Raw genomic sequence first — 19,848 nt, forward strand, 5'->3', positions numbered from 1 at the left:
TTCATTGCACTCAGATAGAATTTCTGGTATTATAGACACATAATTGTTTCAAACAACGTTGGAATTGACATGACTAAAAGGATTTCAAATTGCACAGTGTATTGTATATTGTGTATTTTTTGATTCTGAACAAATTGATAGGTACAATATTTTAATTTTATATTATATATTTACATGATTAATTTTGTAAAACCAGTATAATTGTATTATATAAATGAGTTACATTCAAATTTATTAATGCATTTAACACAGGAAAGATCAACAGTTATTTGTAATAATAGATTATTTAGACATATATACATACACACATTTTTTATGAAAAGTTATTTATTTGTACTTATTTTGATTTTATGTACATAATTTACAATTGTCTTAAGGCTGCTGTTTTTACTTTTTTAAAAAAAGGGGTTTTTTTTTCTTTAATATATGACTGGAAAGGTTTAATCAATTGGTTAATTGTTTAATTAATTGATTGATTAGTAACGTTGTGGCTGCTATTTAAGTATGGATGGAAGAGTGTTTCAAAAGACTCTGATGATACCAGTTTACTGGTGAAAGCGCTTAGTCTGGAAGTTTTGCTGGAATTAAAGGATTTCATCTTACGCCTGGTGTAATTGCATCCTTAAATTGCTATGGTGGAGAATCGTGTTTGTTAGAAAGTAGTATTTAACTTGATCAGGAGAACTTTTGTCACCGTTATTCAGTGTCTGCTGTTACATGACGCATATTCATCAGCCTATTAGGTCAGGTTATATTAGATGAGAAAGGGATAAATGTTAAAACACAACTGCAGTTACTCTCCCATTACTAAGCAGTTATCACTTTTGTACTTTGATAGAAACAGAGGGTCCTGAAATAAAAATACTGGTTAATTGGTGGAAGAAGAAATACAAAAAGTCTAGTGTTCGTAAGGGGGCATTATATGTGCATGAATCTACAGTTAAGGATGTGCCACCAGTTAGGAGAGCAGGAGGCAGCAGATCTTAATGATTTCTGGTTAATGTGAGAAAAGAGTTGTTAAATGTATGTGAAAAGAATCTACCTGCAAATGAGAGGAAAAACAGAATTAAAGATAAAATAATTTGAATGAAAACTGAGATAGTAAATAGAATTATCTGTAGAAGCAGAAAGGTTAGGAGATATTAGAGAGGGAGTGAAGGCATGTAAACAACATGGCTGTGAAAACAAATTAAATGCATGACTGGAATGGAAAGTATATACCATGAAAAAGTGTTATTAAAAAGAGTTATAATGACCGTCCCTTCACTTCACTAAAAAAAGAAGATATGTTGAGCTACACTCTGTTTTGAGAAATAGGTCTGAACTATCCCTGAGCACATTAAAAAGGTTGCAGACATTTAGACTAATGTTTAAGATCATTCTGTCTACATATTCAAAGCAAGACCAAGTTCAATGTGAGAGAGGCAAATTTGTACCCATTTCTATTCTGGATACAGAAAATATATTCCAGACTTTCAAAACCAAAAACAATAGTGGATAAGATAATATGGTAAATTTTGATTTAAAAGAGTTAGTAGAGAGCAAAGGATAAATGATTTGTTATTTGCTTGATTGAATGTTGAGGGAATTCGTAATGATAAATAATTGGAAACAAGCACTGTTATTACCAGTCTAGAACGGTAAATGATTAACATGATTATCTACCTCTTATAGATGAAAACATTTATTGTAAAGAGCATCTGAAATGCTATAGAAAGAGCAGCATGATCAGGTTATTAAGCAGTGATGTCAGCTGGGCAGGCTGGATGCTACACAGTTTACCTACATTTTGACTAGGATTAGTCATCAATATTTTTTGGAGCTATTTCTCTGCAGTTACTGATAAGGTGATGTAAATGCATATCTTATTTGTGAGCATAAGAAGAACTTCTGATTTTGTTAAACATGATACCTTGGCCCTTAAAGAGCAGTAATTATGTTTAATGTATATTTAGTGGTTTAAGACAGAGATTGGTCCCTGGGCAAAAATTGAAATGGTTGAACAAAGAAATTTGTGAATCATACTCACAGTTTAGAAATAGAAATTATATGGAGTTCATGTCTGGCTAGACTAGCATTTATTCTGAATATAACAAGTTAAACTGTTTCAGAAAAATGATTTTTATCTGTGCAAATTACTGAAAGATATTGTAACAAGAAAGAGGATAAGGATATGATGTAGAATCTTTTTATAGCAGTAGGGGAATGGATGGATCAGAAGAACATAACTCATATTATTACTAAATTTGCACGTCTAATGTTAAGAAATCTGAAACACGATGAGGTATGTTCCTTAAAATGAGCTCATTAGCAATGGTGGGAATGTATTCAGACTTTGGCTTAGGTGAATAGGCTAATATGTGACAGCATTAATGGCCAGCTGTGTAACTTAGTAAATAAGTCTTCTGAAGCAACAGTAATGACACATTGTGCAAGTACACTGGCGGTGTTGGTTCCACTGCTTTGTGGTCAGATTAGACCACGTTTACAAAAAGTGGCCCAACTCCATAAATTATTATTAATTGTTATAAGAAAGCCAAAAAATGCAAAGAAACTAGAACACAGACATTTTGTAAAAACTTTTATTGGACCAACAAATGTTTTTGCAATTACTCGAGCTTTTGAGCTGGCATGAGCCTTTCCTCAGGAGTTATATATTTGAAGAAAGACAATAAATTCCTGACTCAATAGACACTTTGATAGAAATCAGGTTTTATTATAAAGCTCTTCATATGTTGCATAAGTATTTTAACTCACTGGCCTGTCAGGAGTCACCAAGTCATTGCAGAACACTTGAACTATTCTTACATGTTATATATCTTTATATGATTATATCAGTGCTCAGGGTTACATGTTATGTCTGTTGAGACTTACTGCCTTTTAGTTATCAAACACTGTATTCATACTGCAAAATATTAGCTGCTGTATGCAGAAAGAGCAATATTTACAATATGTGTAAAATTCTCAGTCATTTCATGGTCTTTGTTCAGCATTATACATTCTTTCATAATGATTGTCTATTCTTGAAAATGCATTTAGTTGTATTCTCCAAGGACATTCAGTACCATCTCTACAAAAATAAATTGTAACTTATGTCATCTTTCCTTCTTTTGTACCCAAGGTGCTTTTCTAATCTGATTTGTAAGAATACAGTTCACAATGCAACAAACGCACATTAACAAATAACTAATAACTGATAATATGTTTACAGGCAAGAATGACACATTTACATGTCCACTATATTTAACACAGACCAGACATTTAGTCTAAATAATTGTTCTAACAAATTATCAGTTAACCAGGATCACTGCTCCATGTACATGTGCATTCCAGTATAAATAAAAATGTATGGTAAAGTTTGAAAAAGGTTTCCTTTTCTGAAGAGGCCTATATAAATTTTGCATGAGTTAAGAACATTGTTAATAGGAAGAACCAGACTTGTACATGCATAAGATGTTCAAATGCATAATACTGCAAGCCACTGTCACAATTTATTATGCTAGTTCTGGTTGATATCCGAAGATGATAATAGTATTTCAGCAGTACATATTCCTAAACCATTAAAAAGCAATAAAAATGTCTAAACTTCAAAGAACTTTTTTTAAGAATTTTAGTACAAAAGTTAGGCAGAAGTTCAAACCCCAATCACTAACTAACAAGAGTCATCAATATCAGCTGGGTCTATATCATTCAGTAGAAATATGTAGTCATCAAATACGCATTCATTGAACACTAATCAGTGAAATTCATTTCAGTGAACCCCGGAATTTTTCCCAAGGTTAGGAAGCACTTGGCCGTCACTGCAACTTTTCCATTTTCCCCACTGTAGTGCGATCTCAGAGTTGGTATATATAGTTTGGGAGGTGTGGGGGGGCAAAGCTCCCCACTTGGGTGGGTTTAATTTAGTACAGTGTCTGTTCAGGAGTGCAGGTGGGTGAGTGGTTCCTAACCTTGATAAAAAGTGTGGGATAAGATGAAATTAGTTTTGCTGACTAGTGTTCGATAAATATGTATTTGACAAATATGTATTTTGATTAAGTGATATAGACCAATGTCAGCTATGATTATTGGAGGTGAAATACACATCAGAAACTATGAAAATCAGGCAGGCCCCAAAGACGTGTTGTGGAACAATATTTAGGAACTCAGCAAATGAAAAAGTATAGTAAATAAAATATGCTTAACAATAAGCAGAATGTTCCTTTAAGGTAAAAGTAGGTAATGATCACTCCTTTTATCACATCTCCCTTCTTCTCTTCTCCTCTCCCATCTCACATTCCCCAAGATTAAGTTCTGGAGTCTAGGAATTTTCTCCATTTTTAGCACAACCTTTCTGTATCTTTGTGTACATGATAGATAATTATCTGTGATGGTGACTTACTTGTACTGACATCCAAGTAAATCAGCTAATACTGTTGGGAAAAACACAGTTCTCATTGTGTATAGAATTATGGCCCTTGGTCCATCTAGGAACACAAAATGCATAACTTTAGGGTTGTAAGCATTGAAATTTATCCCAAGTGTCCATTTTTTAAACTAAATGGATCAAATTCACAAATACATAAGGGGAGTCTGTTCCAAATAATAGGACTATTTTGAAAACTAAATTGTCCTCTTAGCTTTGTCCTGCTACTATCAATGCAATACTTCATACTATTGAGTCTCTGGGTTTTAATCTAGCTGTATTTTTTTTTAATTTAATGCCACCCTCAACTCTTCATTCATATTATGTTGTATGCCAACATTGGTATTCTCCTAGATTAAGGGTAATGCAAACAGTAAATGTTTAAGTGTTGTGTCTTTCCTCAGATCAGATATATAAAAGTAGCTTTTGTATTCTAATATGGGCCATATGATTGACTTAGACAAATCATACAAACTGCATCTGTTGTGGTTATTTTTCTTAACAGAGTAATCATTTCCCAAAATGCACTATTTGTTATAATATCTAAATGCATGCTGAGATGACTTGTTATAGTGTTCACCAAATCCTTATATTTTGATACCTCTCTTAAAATTCATTCTTTCAGGTTACCTGACTCCCTGAAAGAAGAAAGCAATACTTAGTGCTAAAAGTAAAACCTATTTTGACACCTGAGTAAACATTACTTATAGACAAGACAGTTTGTTAACTACATCAAAGTCCTTACTACAAGCTATAGCAGAACCAACCTTGCAGTCATTTACATATTTATCCAGCAAAATCTGTTGTAGGATATATGCAAAACGTAAATTAAACAACAACATCAGGCCCAACACAGAGCCTTGTGGGCTACCACAAATAGCTTGTAGATGGACAGATTTATGACCTAGATAACTACAGTCTGACTTTGCACTGATAACCAACTCAAAATCCAATGTGTCAAATATGAATTGTGTTCAAAATTGACAAATACTTTATGACTGTATCATAGAGCAAAGTCAAAAACGTTTGCCAAATACAAAAATATAATGCTTCATTTTATGCCTTTGTTGCAAGAATAATCAGGTCATAGAATTCCACCAAGTTAATGAGCATTGATTGGCCTTTAATGAAGCAGAGTTGTTATATACTTCTTCATTTAGTCTGTTTTCCTGCTTCATAAATTCAAGTGCACACCATTCAAAGCATTTGTCTAGAACTGGTGTAAGACTAACTGGGCTATAATTATTGCATCACTAACTTTCCACTTTGTGTAAATGGGTATTATTTTGGACATTTTCCATGATTCAGGCACCATCTCCTTCCTAAGTAAGTTGTTAGAAAGAAAAAAATAACAGAAGATGTAAGTCAAGTCTGAGCACTGATAAATTAATTGCTAGGATACCATCAATGTCCATAGAGGTTTTTCAATGCTTTTTCAATGATACTGTGTGTTAAGGTGCAACAACTGTCTTCCTGAAATGTGAAGTTCAGAGATGATGCAGCCCTATAAACTCTCTTATCCTTACTCAAAATACTGCATTAATAATTGACTTAGGCTTAGTTGATGCATGGTTCCCTGGTATAAGAGCTAAACCATGATTTCTAAACTTTCTATAAGAGTATATTTGTAATATTCTTTTTATTTTTAGATTTCTCAAGCCTTCTTTAAAGATTCTCTTTCTCCTTGTATAATTTTAAGTCACAGTTCCTCAATTACTTTAGTTAGTTTTGTTTTATTTCTCCTTTTAGGATGTTTTCTATGAAAAAAAGAACTAGTTAGGGAAATTATTCTTTTTAATGGGATTGTATTTAACTTTTGCTCTTAATCCTACATTGCCACTTACTATTTTTTAAGGGTGCTGTCACAAAAAGAGATACTGCCAGCACAGCTATCTGGAATTTTGTAAATAATTATGTTATTGGTGAATATCAAAATTATTTGTGTAAGATGCTTGTGTTACAACTGTATCAGAACTGTATGTTATATACTGACATGTGTGTTGAAAAGGGTTTGCAAAATGCTTGTGTTGAAAATGGATCCACAGTGTGCCCTACTAGAAAAGAACAGAAATGCACACATGCTATTGTAACTCTGTAAATGTATATATTTTAACAGTGGAAACTAGGATATGGGAGGCTAACCTCAGTCTAGTAAATTTCAGAAAAATAGCTGAAATTAAATTATTTTATGGCTCCAAGAAGACACAATGCTTAAACTAGGGAACTTTCTGTATTGTCTTGGAAGTGTTTTATTGTTTTATGACTTCCAGCATTTGCCAATGATCTGAGGAAATACTCTTGTCTATGTATTTTTACAGGTAGATGCTAAATGCTACCAGATGCCATCAATGGTTGTTTTGGGCCTGGGGACTAGAATTCAGATGACAAAAAATGATGTAATTCGGCAACCTAGCCCAGCATTAATATCTGAGATATTAATTTAAGAAGCCTATCAGCGAGTCACATCATTCTGTATTCTGTCTTTGACCTGTCAAAATCAGCTAGAAGATCCATTCACCGCATCAGCCTTACTCTGATGAAGTAAGTTACTAGAGTACAGTATAATTTTCTAAGATATAGTCAGGAATATAGCAAAGCATAGCTTACATATTTATCTGAGACTGTCCTGCAATGTTGTCTTAAATATTTCCTGTGATTTTGAACTCTGATGTCACTGTGATTATATACTGAGTATTTTCCTGTTCTTTTATTATTTATTATTATATTTAAACCTTTCATTGTGGCTGATATGTGTAGGGATATTTAAGTTCTGAAAGTACTTGCATATTTATTTGGTGACACTCTATAGGCCACTCCTAATAGCCTTGTTCTTGGTCAACTTATCATCTGTATTGTTAGTAACATTACACACTAAGATTGGACACCCTTTGTTAAGGGCCATAAAGTAGCTGATAAGGAGCTGGTTGGTGGCAGTGACAACTATGTTATAGTCTTGGCAAAAGGGGCATAGCTAGTAAACCTATGACAGCCTTTCCCGGTGTGTGTGTGTGTGTGTGTGTGTGTGTGTGTGTGTGTGTGTGTGTGTGTGTGTGTGTATAAATCAAACCTCAAAGGGTGTGTGTGGCAGCTACTCAGGTAGAGACACGAAGCACTGGTTGGACAGAGAGGGTGCTGGAGGTCTTGGCTTGGCCACTCAGCTGAGATCTCAAATCTATAGATGTGCCAGTGGGAGTGTAATTGGGGATCTGGAAAAAGAGGGAGAAACCAGCCTCAGACTGACTGTGGTCTTTGTTTGCTCTTAAGGGAAACTGCACTTGATACAGAGAGCTGCATCTGGAAATACTGTTTGTGTACCTGTCATCCTCCCAGTATACATCCCCCACTTGTGCCAGTGGTGAGGATTAAGGCCCCTTGATTACTGGTCCAGTGATGGGGTGTCACAGGTGTTACAACCTTAGTTTGTTTCCTTATCTCACAATGTATACCTGTCAATTAACTTTAGGTTTTTCTATATCTGGACATAATTATTCTTACCATAGTTGTGTCTTCTACAAAAATAACCTGAACCTTTAGCACTTCTTAGCTGAAATATAATAGCATTATAATCTGACCCCCATAAGGGTTCACAAACATTAATACTATCTACAGGTCCTCATTATTAACTGCTAGTAGGTCTGGTCCTCATTTATTTTCTTCTTTAAACTTGATAACACCATGAGGAATAATAATATCAAAGAATTCTTGTGAAAAACAGTAAATGGCAGAGCAGTCTTTACAGTTTATAGTGGGGTAATTAAAATCCCCAATTTAGTAAATGGTTGGGATGTTCAAATAGTTGTTGTAGAGACTCCTGATGTTTAAGTGAGTCCATACTTGGGCTACAGTAGCATGCAGGTAAATTAATGTGAACTTTTTGGCCAAGAATGTTTTCAGTAAGAACTTCTAAATGTTTCTTATTAAAATAATACTTGTAATGGACAAAAAACTCTTTATTTTGTGCACTCTGGGGACTGCATGCAAATATTGTCTCTTTTTAATCAATGTGAAGTTTGGTCCAGTTAATGCTTGTCCTGCAGTGAACACATCTAAAGGTCCATTGCACATGGTATAATGTCACCAATTCTTAATCCACCGAAGCAAAGGCATCTAGAGGTACAAGTATCCTTATGCTCACTTTGGAATATATCTGCTGCTAGCAGCTAGTGGACCTAACATCTGGCTCTTTCAAAGGAACCTAGTTAGGGTGTGTTTCATTGTGATTAACTCCAGAAGGTGATCATCATTGCTTCACAATGGAAAAAGCTGAAAGCCTTCCTGTTGTTGTGAAATTTACTGTTATTGCAGTATCCTTTCTTTTTAAATTGCTATATTTAAATTACTGAATTGTCTCTACAGATAACATAATTTCAAAGCCTGCACAATAACACTGTAGTCATGGACTTTATGGGATGCTGAGCTGGTAGCACACAATTTTTCCAACTTTGTTAGTCTGGCTGTTATAGTTCAACCTTTAACCAAGATTGATCCCTTGTAGCATGCATAACGTATGAGAGTAAGTTTATTCAGGCAATATGCCAAAGAATAACAAGATGGATATAGTAGTATCTAAATAATTTGGGGGGGGGGTGCCGCAAATCCCAGCATGGCCTCGCAAAGTGATTGAACTGGAAGAAGAGTAGAGGGAAGTGAAAGAGTGATCCCCTTAAAAATTATTTTTCAGTGAGCTCCAAAAAAATGAAAGATGATTTAGAAAAGTGCATACACATTCACAATAAAAAGTTTGTAGAGGATGAGGAGGTATTATATAACTGCGCAGATATCATTCAATCTATTATAGATGACAATGTGGAGCTTATGAAGAGAAAATATTAGCTGAAGTGCAGTCTGATTGTGTAGTAGCCCTTCTAATAGACAAGAAGAGCAGATCTAGTTGAGGAAAAATTGAGTTCCTGAGTTCCTGAAATGTCATCAGGCTGAGACTGTAGCCTACATCATACAATGGCTGAAGAGATTGGAGGACCCAATCAGTATTTAGAGGAGCCTTAACACTGCCTGCCAGCCATCAGCACTGGAAAGAAGAAAATTGAGAGAGATTATAGTTAAATATGAGAGTCATACTATAAGACAAATGACGGAAGAGAAATCTGTAAGCTTGGGAAAAGGTTGATGGTCAGCACAAAGGATTAAGGCTGTGAGCTGTAGTTCCTGTGATACATGGTTTGATTCCCTTACCCTTATTTGTCTTTTGTGTGACATTGAGGAAGTCATTTAACCATGCATTTCTCCAGGGTCATCTCTGAAAAGGGAGTTTGTGCCCAATGGGTCTACCTGGTTAACAAATGGGCATTATTATTATTATTATTATTGTTAAGAGTTAGCATATTTCCGGATAAGGACTTCTCCTTTCAAACCAATAGGAAAAGAACATAGCTGCTTCCAGCAAGGTCTGTAAACATAAGGATATTAACTTTAAAATACCAAACCTTGCTTGAATAAAAGTGTTGTGGATGCAGGGACAAAGATATTTCCATCAGTAGATGTAATCAATGATATTCATGAGGACAGACAGCTAGCAGCTACTGGAAGTAGGGAAGCAGTCCCAGGTAGCCAGTGACCATAAGAAAGTAAGGGATGACAAGAAAATAATAAGAAGAGAAGCATTATCAAAGGAAAAAGAGTTATAGAAACTATGTTATATGCCATCTTAGACTGCTGGGGCCACTAAAGCTTTTTTTTTGACAATCTTTAATGATTTTGGGAGTAATAGGATGTGTTATGTTCTTGCAACAGGAACCAGGGGTTGGATTACAGCTTAAAGTTTTCAAGCAGTGATCAATATTCCATTACGGAATGTTCAGTATTAATAAGGAGTACCTCAACGGCATCTGTAAAAAGATTAACTTTATGACTTGACCCTCAACCATTTATTTCACTGGTACTTATAACTAAAAAACTACAACAGACTTAGACATACGACTAAAAATAAACCAAACAATCTTTAAGCACTTTTGTTCTTTTTATTTAACAGAACTTCTTCAGAAACCCAGAAATACAAACCAATACCATTCAAATAATCACTCTCTAATACTTAATCAATTGTCCAATAAGAATAGTTGTCTTGTTAAAAAATTACAAAATACTTAAAGACGTAACATTCTAAAAAGCCTGTACTTTAACTTGCATATTATAATAAATGTATTAGTGTTGTTACAACCACACCATTCCTACTAGAGATTTTTAAATTTAAGATAACTCTTTATATAAATTTTTTCATAAATACCAGGAATAACAACCACTGTTAAAAAAATCTGCCATTTAAGCTCTAAATATTCTAAGTAGAAATTAAAATCATCATCATCATTATCAGCCCCCTTTATCCCCATTTTTCTATATGGGGTCTGGGTATCGTGTTAACTGTCGCCAACTCTCCCGATTCAGTGCCACACTCCTGCCTTCTTCAACACTCATGCCTAACTGTCACAGATCTTTTCACACAATCCATCCACCTCTTTGCTGGGCATCCTTTCTTTCTCTTACCTTCTTCCTGTCTGTCCCAAATCTTCCTCACCAGACTGTCTTCTGCTTTTCTACACATGTGCCCAAACCACTGTAATCTGTCCTCATTGATCTTTTCTGCAATTGGAGCTACTTTTGCTTCTGCTCTTACGTCTGTCCCACAGTGTGCATCCTGTCATCTTTCTTGGGCACTTCATTTCCATCACCTCTAACTTCTTCAACTGTTCTGCCTTTACTGCCCAGGTTCCTGTACCATACAGTAGTACTGGTTGCACCACTGTCTTGTACACCTTACTTTTCAGCTTCTTTGACATTCTTCTGTCATAGACTACACCGGATACTCATTGCCAGTTGGCTGCAGCCCCTCTGATTCTAGTTTTGACCTCTTCATTCAGACTACCCTTCTCCTCAACTACTCCTCCCAGATAGTTGAAGCTGTTTACATGTTCCACTGTCTTCCCTTCTATCTCTATGTTCAGCTTCTTCTGATTTCCCCAATTTGCTGCCATTACCACCATCTTGTATGTGCTTAGTTTCATCCCGTGTGCTTTCAGATTTGCATTCCATTCTCCTATGGTTTTCAATCATCCCAGAGTACCATTAATGGCCTAGACTCCTTCACAAATTTCATCTATAATGCCCTAGATAGTAACCTACTTACATCAGTCCTGTTACTGGATCTCTCAAAAGCCATCAACACAGTATGCCGTATTAAACTTATCCAGCGGCTGCAGTCACTAGGATGATCTGATGCCACCCTAACCTGGTTCACTAGTTACTTTGGAAAACAGACAGCAGTCTGTAAAATAGCAGAATAACCTCTCTATCTTTCTTACAAATAACATAGGAGTGCCCCAGGAGTCAAACTTAGGACCCCTACTATTCAACATTTTTATAAATGACCTACATAGAGTTCTCTCTGACTGTACTACCATACAATATGCAGATGATTCAACCATAATCTGTACCTCCAATAACTTCTCTGACCTCCAAAAGTTAACACAAAAAGCCTTTACATCCATAGAACTCCGGCTAAGCCAATCACAGCTATTACTTAACCCTATGAACCTATATGATTGGATGGGAAATAGGAGATTCACCCGGGGGATCACCTCTGTGGCTCTGCTCAACAGTGGCACAGGAAAATAATTTTCTTGGGTGGCAAAAGCCAGGGTACCTTTTTGGCTGGGCTTGTATAGGCTCCAGGGCCGATATCCTAGTACCTACCTATGAACCTATATATATATATATGAACCTAATAAATCTAAACTACTCATCTTTGCATCTAAACCTGTTCCCACAGACTTTACTATATTCTCCATAAACAAAACCAAATAGAGTTAGTAAATCAGGCCAAACTGCTTGGAATTACTATTGACAGCAAACTTAGCTTTGACTTGCATATTAATAATGCAATAAAAAAGACTCACTTCAAATTAGGCAAACTTTACAGAAACAAACAATACTTAGACAAATCCATCCGAATAAAACTTTCAAAAAGTCTTCTCCTTCCAACCTTACTCTATGGGTCTCCTGTCTTCACCAATCTCCACAACTCTTTGCAACACAAACTGCAGTCCTGTTATTATAAGATTGCAAAATTTGCATCAGACCAACCAAATCGCACCCACCATTGCCAGGCCACTAGAGAACTAAACTGGCTAGAATTTGCACATTACCTACATTACACACAACTTACCTTTACCCATAAACCCATTTATAAACCGGAGTTTTGCCCTTCCCTGAAAAATATCATTCAACCTTACGTCTCATCCAAAAATCTACACTCTAACAACAAACACCTACTTAAACTATCAAAACCTAGTAAAAGAGCAGGTAGCTGCCTCTATTCCCATTCCGTAACTAAGCTGTGGAATGCCCTCACATCATCAGTTACAGAATTAGACAACATAATCTCCTTTAAAAGAAAACTAAAACATCATCTCACTGATATCCCCAGCTGCACATGCAACACGTATCCACAGCCTCCTTAATCTAGCAAAACTGTTTTCACATAGCAAATATACTTTTGTATATGTCATACTGTTGCACCATATGGGTTATCCCTAATCTTTAGTATCCTAGTCCACACATCTCTACAACTATCTTAACACACTTTCTCTTCTGTCATCTTCTACTTTTAATACTACAATTAAATACATACCACCTATAATCTACATATTCTCACCACCTAGCTATAAGATTCTAACTATATCTATCCTACCTTCAAGTTTAACTCTTTAATTCTACCTTCCCACTACACTTACCTTTCCCTTTTCCTGCCCCCCCAAAGAAAAATTGAGCTGTATTGTTAAATATTTCTGTTTCATTTGAGCTGTATTGTTAAATATTTCTAAATTTTTAATTTTCCTACATGCTAATCTTCCATTGTTACTGTACTGTGCCTTTTTACAACATATGTGCTGTTTAGATAGTTTTCTATATTATTTCACTTGCTTTATAAGTAATTGTTTCCTTACAGATTCATGTAATGATTTTCATGTAACTTGGAGCTTTTCTCCCCGGGCCTCCACTGAAAATGGATCCCAAGCCCAGTGTAGTTTCCCAGTCAACAAATGTCAATAAATAAATCATTTGCTGACGTTCTAGCTCATAGTCTGCCTGTACTGCCACATCATCTACATACAGCAGCTTTGTTGATCTGTCCCCTCCAACCTGTTTGCTAATGTAATCCATCACCAGTATGAACAGGGTCATCACCAGAAAGAACAGGCTCAGAGCTGAACCGTGACACACACCCACTCCTACTAGGAACCCATATATGATACCAAACACTGTTTGTACTTGAGTCATTGGGTCCTTGTACATAGCCTGTACTAACTCTACCAATGTTTCTGGGACTTCAAGCCACCGCAGAACTGCCCAGATCAGCTTTCTTGGGACCTTGTCGTATGCTTTCTCCAAGTCTAGGAATGCCCAGTTGGACTCTCTCCTCATCTCTAGCTTCTTCTCAAGTATCTGTCTCAATGCAATCATCGGATCAGTTGTGCTGCATCCTGATCTGAATCCAAACTGCTCATCTCCTATCGTACATTCTACTACTCTGCATATCCATTTATCAATCACCCTCTCCAGAACTTTCATGCAGTGTGATAGGAGTTTGATGCCTCTGTACTGCCCTCATTTCTGGATGTCCACTTTGTTCTTGTACACTGGCACAAGTATGCTTATTCTCCAGTCATCTGGGATATGCCTTTCTCTCCACACTGCTATTTAGTACCCTCAGGAGCCATTTGACCCCTATCTCACCCAGCATCTTTATGATATCTGCTGTGACCTCATCTGAACCTACTGTTTTCCCTGACTTCATCTTCCTTAGTGCTGTTCTTACTTCTTCTAGGATGGGCTCCTCTTCTTCTCTCATCATACGCTGTTTCTGGGGCAGTACAGCTTCTGTGGGTTTTTTTCATTCAGAAGCTGCTGGAAATACTCCTTACATCTGCCTTTGATGTCCTCTGGGCTGGTGAGCAGGTTGTTGCTGGCATTCCTTATGAAGGGTGTCTGACTATCTTCTTTATCTTTCTGTCTTTGCCTTGCAACCTGATATAGTTTCTTTGTGCCCCTTACTGAGTCACTTTCCAGACGTTGGTACAGTGCCTGCGATGCCCTATGCTTTGCTATTGCAACTTCTTTCTTAGCTTCTTTGTTAGCCAACCAGTAGTTCTTCCCAGCCTGGTCAGTATTTTCTGTCTCCCACTTCTTCCTGCACTCCTTTTTTTCTTTTGATGACTTCCTGGACTTCTGCATTCCACCACCAGCTTTCCTTATGTACCTTATTTCCATACCTGGCTTGGCCACATATCTTTTCTGTAGTCCTAATATATGCTGTTTTTAGGCACTGCCATTCTTCTTCAACTCCACCTAAACAGGAATTAAAAGTCCCCACAAAAGTTTCAGTGTTGACTTTCTGCATAATCATGAATTGAAATGTCTTAAAATCACAACATATCTGGGAATGTCTGGCTAATGTATTTGTGTTATCTTTCTTTTTAATTGCCATATTATGCTCTTTGATTCTATCAGTTAGTCTACGTGTAGTTTTACCTATATAAAAATATTTACATGTAGAACATATTGCAACATACACCAGACCCTTCCTCTGATAATCAGATCTATCTTTGGCAATGTGTAAAAAATTATGTTCAAAGTGCAAACTGCTTGCTACTAAAATAAATCTACATTGTGAACAGCTATAGCAGGGGAATGTCCCTTTTTTAACTAATTGTGATGAAATCCTGGAAGAACTCTCTAATATTTTTTTTTACATTTTGAGTCTACTTATAAATACATTTTGGCTTGTCCCCTGTAATATTAAAATGTTCCTGGATCCCTATCAGAATTTTTCAGTTATTATTAATGATGCTCCTTATACCATTCATTCTACACATAAAGGAATTGGGAAGGAACAATTAAATTCCTTTTTATCGTCACCTCTACTTGATGCTTCTGATTTCTTGGGACTAAATCCTGCCTTTAAAATCGGTGGAAACCTCTTATACCTTTGCCTTCTTACATTACTAAAAATAAGAGAAAGTTTATCTAATGGGTAACCTCTTTCTTGAAACAAACTAATTACTTGGTTTGCTTCTTTGAAAAAAAACTTCATCACTTATTAGGCAACTTAATCTAATAATTTGTCCCCTGAACACATTAAGTTTCATAAAACTTGGATGAAAACTTTCATAATGTAAATAATTGTTAGTAAAAGTGTCTTTTCTGAAGACGTTGCTAGAAACTGGTACTTATAGTCCTTAGAATAGATGTCCTTAGGGGGGTAGGTTAACAGGATATTTCCTAGTGCTGAGCATTTTTCAGGATAGTGGGTACAATTTAATGCATTGTCTAGCATTGAGTATGTTAAGCAGTTGTTTAGATTGAGCCAGTTTAATTGTCCTAGGCATGGCAGTAGTGGATTCTATGTACAACGTTGATAGCAAATTCAGCAATCTTTTTATAACAAAAGACTAGCATGGATTTAAGTGGGATGTTTAAGTTTGCCAGGATGGGTGATGTTTTTAAGAGGGCTGGAACTAAGTAGGACTGTTTGGCCATGTAAAGGGGGCTTAGTTTCTGGTGAGTCTTTCTACTGACTTGAAAGGTATATTGCCCAGCAATTTAGTATGTTACTGTTTTGATTTTAGTGCTATTTCTTGATATGACCAAGAAAAGATGATTTTGATTACAATAGTGTTTAGGTACAAAGAGCCTCAGATGAGGATTTTTTTTTTTTGGGGGGGGGGGGGTATTGAGGAGCATGTTTATTTCTTAGTCGGGTTTTCAGAGAGGAGAACGAGTTTGGGCAATCTCCTGGAGTCTGGGTAGTGTTGGGGCTGTGCATTTTTAGGTGAATTGTGTATAGCAGTATGGAGCTAGTTTGTGAAGATGTGAAAAAGAAGGGGTCCAAGTACAGAGTCATGTTGGACTCCTATGGTAAGTGGTAGAAAGGGTGAATAATCCTGCTGCCATTTAATTGCTTGTGAAGATGTGAAAAAGAAGGGGTCCAAGTACAGAGTCATGTTGGACTCCTATGGTAAGTTGTAGAAAGGGTGAATAATCCTGCTGCCATTTAATTGCTTGTTACCTTCCAGATTCTTAACTTAGTAACCACAAAAGAGAGGACTGGGAAAGACCAACAGAAACAGAATCACTAAGTAGGTGTTGGAGTGATACTATGTCAAATGCTTTAGATACCTCCAAGAACACGGCAGACACTAGTTTACCACTATTACTATGTTGGTTTATAGCCTTAGCAAAATACAGGAGGCCACTGGTTAAAGTATGATGATATGTAAAGCAAGGTCGTGTTTTGTAGAGATGGTTATTTAAATTTAGCTGATGCATAAGTTTTTTGTGAATAAAAATTTCTAGAATTTTTTTACAGAGAGAGAGAGGATTGCAATACATGTGTAGTTATTGAAATGTTTTGTTAACCCCCCTTTTGTGTAAAGGCATAATGTATTTTTTTTAAATAGATGGGATATATTTTGGGATATAGTCCTATTTATCAAAAGGGGGACAGGGAAAGCTATAGTATCAGCATCCATTTTAATTAGTCAGAGGGAAGTTGGCCAGCAGCTAAGGAGGTTGGATTATGCTTACGTAGGAGCTTTCTGCAGGTAGGTATATGGCTGAAGTTAAACAGCTGGAGATGGTTAAGACAGGACAAAAGTACTGAGAGGAGAGTGGAGGTATTGTTGTTTATGAGAAATAGTATTGTCTGTATGAATTAGGAGATGAATTGTATGACAGTTGAATAAGTACATTTCATAGTTGTGGTTGACTAACAATTGGTTGAAGGATATGTGCCCAAATGTTTGTAAATACCTTGTATTGTGTGTGTCTCACACAGCTATGAACCTACAAGAGTAAAGAAAATATTTGGGTTTTAAGGATTTATATAAAATTTAAGTAAAGGACTTTCATGAAGGCAATACCACCTTCTATTCAATAACAAATGGTATGGCACAGCACAGGTCCCATCACATTATAATATCATAGTTGACTACCAGGCTCAAGGGAACATTTTATGTCTAGCCGTGCTTCCCAATAAAATTTGATTGATATTGGTCCACAAGTTTTTTGTGGCGGTATATATACTTTAGCATGGGTGGCCAAGCATTTACACATTTCCTCTCTGTAATAGAGACATAGGTACCAGGCCAGAGGTATATTTACTGCTCTCCATCCACTGATCCAGGTTTCACTTGAATAAGAGCATGAATTAACTCTGTTTCACATGGTTGGGAAGTCTTTTCCAGAGACAGCAGAGTCCATGAGATACATACCTATCCTTCCAGAATGACTTATATATGTTGCAAGCAAGATTTATTTCCCTGAATTGGGTGTTCCTGATGCAATTTGTTTTACAGATGTGCAACAAGTCCATTAGAGTTGGACAAAGGATGTTTTGTAGGTCAGGCATAGGTTGCCTTTCTGCAGCCTTCAGGAGTCTAAATTTAAGGAAAATGCTTTGGATTGACCTGCATAAGAATTGTTTTCCATACCATTTATCCTTTTTGTGAGTAATCTCTGTGGATGACAGAGCCAGATCCAGCACTTGGCAACCTAGGTAGTCGCCTAGGGCCCATCGGCTTGGGGGTGCCCACTAGCCAGGACTGCCAGAAAACTTATATTTCTTCTTTAAGAACACTCTCTGAATTTATTACATTACTTCTTTAAAGAACCACACAGAGTGCACCCTTACTTCATTTAAACATTTGAATGGAGTGTCTGATTTTTCGAGAAAGTTTGTTATTAATTGCTATTCTGGGCAAATGCGAAAAGTCACAGAGGTATGTTTGCATGTTTATAAAATGCCCCATTTAGGGATGGCAGGTTGGTTAACTTATTCAGGCTCAAACCCTGTACCTTGAATACAGGACCCTACAGTATGGATCCTTTATACCAACTGCCAAACTGTCATCAGCAAATGCATTTCAAGGATTGTTGAGATTCAGTGTATTTCCAAAGACTGTTGATTTTCTATGCATTTTTCAAGGAATGTTGACTTTCTGTGTATTTTCAAAGAATGCTGAGTTTCTAGGGAAGAGAAGTTCACTGTTGCTTTTGCTAAGTTAGTTTTCAAAGTGTAACTGTTTTGTTTAATGAATGGTCATCATCAGTGTTTGTGCTATAAATTTTAAAAACACTGTTACTAGCACAATAGATAGCATTTTTACCATTGGTGCAGAATGCTATGGTTTCTACTCCCAATTTTTTTTTTAATTTCTCCATATTTTTTGGGATTCTAATACCATGACAGGAATGCACCCTATTCCTAAGTCAAGGTATGATTAAAGTTCATGAAATTAGTATTGCTTCAGTCTTTGATATCAGCCAGTAGTGCTCTTTGCAGCACCTGCAATTTGACCAGTAATGACTCCTTTTGCAATTCATATGGGGTTACATGTATTGGTAACATATCTAAATATGATTGTAGATTCTTTTTTTTAAGACCTGTTGCTCACACTACTATTGGAACTGTTTGCGTATCTTTGTTCCACATTGCTATCATTTCTGCCTGCAAATCCTGATATTTTATGACTTTGTGTCTCTGTGAACACAAGACACTGTAGTCACAGAGTGTGGCGATTTCAATGATCAATGCTACTTTTGTCTTCTTTTCATGGACCACTATATCCAGTTTTCTCACATCTATCTTTTGAACTATTGATAATGGGTGATCCCATATGATGTAGACGTAATAATTTTCTATGATGCTTTGTGGCTCATGTTTCCACTGTTTTTCAGCCACTTCAATACCATAATGTTTGCACAATCCCCAGTTCAACAGTCTTGTCACATTATTATGCCTTTCAGTATACAGTCCTTCTGCCATTAATATGTAACAACCAACAACGAGGTGTGCAACTATTTCCAGTTTGGTTTTACAAAACCTACATTTGTTTGTTTCTCCCACATGTTCAATAGGATTTGTAAACCAACGTGTACATAGCCCACTTTCTCGGGCCACCAATATTAACCTTTCATCTCTTGGTTTGAATTCACTTCTCCTTAACCATTCCTGCATTCGATCCAGATATGAGGTTCTTCCAAAAGTTTTCTATATTTCCAACTGTATATATGCATGTTCCACATTTCTTGCCTTCTCATATGATCCTTCACCTTATATTCTTTCTTCTGTTTTTTGGGCACATTCAGTTGCTGCCTAATTTTTATCTACTTCTGGTCTGATTTCCATTCCTGCTTGATACTGATATCCTTCTGCTAGACAAAGTAGGGAAGTCATCTTAGATTTATTCTTCTCATGTTTCAAAACTTTCACTACATTTGGGTCCTGTGAGGTCAGCAGATATGTGTGTAGTCCCACGACTGCGGATATATACATGTAATCAATTTCAAGGAAGCCTATCCCTCCTTCGGGACAGGGAATATATAATCTTGGTCTGCACTGATTTTTATAAATTATTTGGTGAGCATGAAGC

Source organism: Protopterus annectens, chromosome 14.part0 (assembly GCF_019279795.1).
Source record: "Protopterus annectens isolate FY-2018-M chromosome 14.part0, PAN1.0, whole genome shotgun sequence".
Lineage (NCBI taxonomy): Eukaryota > Metazoa > Chordata > Ceratodontiformes > Protopteridae > Protopterus > Protopterus annectens.